The 1,146-nt window shown below is 37.6% G+C and overlaps 1 long non-coding RNA gene across 1 annotated transcript in view; it reads left to right on the top strand.

Annotated features, from left to right (window-relative positions):
• The window catches only part of LOC148113560 (uncharacterized), a 27,254-nt gene extending 26,755 nt beyond the window's left edge, over positions 1-499 (top strand). Inside the window, exon 3 of the long non-coding RNA XR_015728326.1 lies at positions 455-499. This is a non-coding gene — a long non-coding RNA (uncharacterized LOC148113560). The remainder of the gene's footprint in view (positions 1-454) is intronic.
• The last annotated feature ends 647 nt before the right edge of the window (positions 500-1,146 follow it).

Genomic DNA, 1,146 nt, shown 5'->3' with positions numbered 1-1,146 from the left:
CTTACTCCAGCTCCTGCCAACCTAGCAGTTTGAAAGTATGTCAATGCAACTAGATAAATAGGTACCACTTTGGTGAAAAGATAACAGCATTCCATATAGTCCATATCATTCCAAAAGATAACAGCTCGCCATATAGTCATGCTGGCCACATGACCACAGAAGCATCTTCAGACAATGCTGACTCTCTTGGTTAGGAAATAGGGATGAGCATTGCTCCTAGAGTTGGACACAGCTGGTCAGGGGAAACTTTTACCTTTACCTATTGGAAATTCCTGCAGGTATAAGTTAGACAGTTCCAAACATTTCTGGACAAAAGTAATGGCAAACCAGGTATTGTTGCCACACAAAACCATGTGGAGACACCAGTTTACTCAAACACTTTTATTTTTGAAGGTTGCTACAAGAAAAAGTGATGCAATTGATGCCAATATTCTCTTTTAATTTTGTTTTCAAGGCTGTATTAGAAGAATGGACTTCAAGAGAAATGCCACTGAGAAAAAAAATAAAATCATATCCTTCCAACTCCAGTAACGTCCTATTTTTCAAAGTCACCCAGTCTTTTATCCGTATCAAACAGCAAGCAGCAAAATACAATTTTAAATCAGATAATCCTAACCTACTTCTCTCTCTCTCTCTCTCTCTCTCTCCCTCCCTCCCTCCCTCCCTCCCTCCCTCTTTCTCTATCTACCTTGCAACAATTTATATTTAATTCCTGTTATTTTCCCTTGCTGTACAAACTTGGAAATATATTTGCCATTGTTTAAATGTACATCAGATATCAATACCAGTATGGTATGGAATAAAAATAACATCCAAGATAAAATATTTGTTTTAATCACTGGAATTCCAGCCGGGGTGACAATTGTAGTTTATCATAGATTTTTTAAGTACTAGGACAGATTACAACTCCCACAACCCTCCTCATATTGGCTAGGGATGATGAGGATTGTCATTTAATATTCTTAGAGGTCATTAAGTTGGAAAGTGCCTGGAACTATCATCAGTAGCCCTGCTACAAGCTAATTGCATGACCACTGCTAATCCAAAAAGTGAGAAGAATTTTTGCTTAGTTCAGATCTTATTTCATGTATCAGCTGTAAAAGCCAAAACTTCTGTCACTTGCAGATATTTTGATGGAGTGTTTTC

This window comes from Pantherophis guttatus, chromosome 5 (genome assembly GCF_059756535.1).
Source record: "Pantherophis guttatus breed Tessera chromosome 5, ASM5975653v1, whole genome shotgun sequence".
Taxonomy (NCBI): Eukaryota; Metazoa; Chordata; class Lepidosauria; order Squamata; family Colubridae; genus Pantherophis; species Pantherophis guttatus.
Note: the sequence above shows the minus strand (reverse complement) of the source record. Positions and strands in the feature narration are given on the sequence as shown.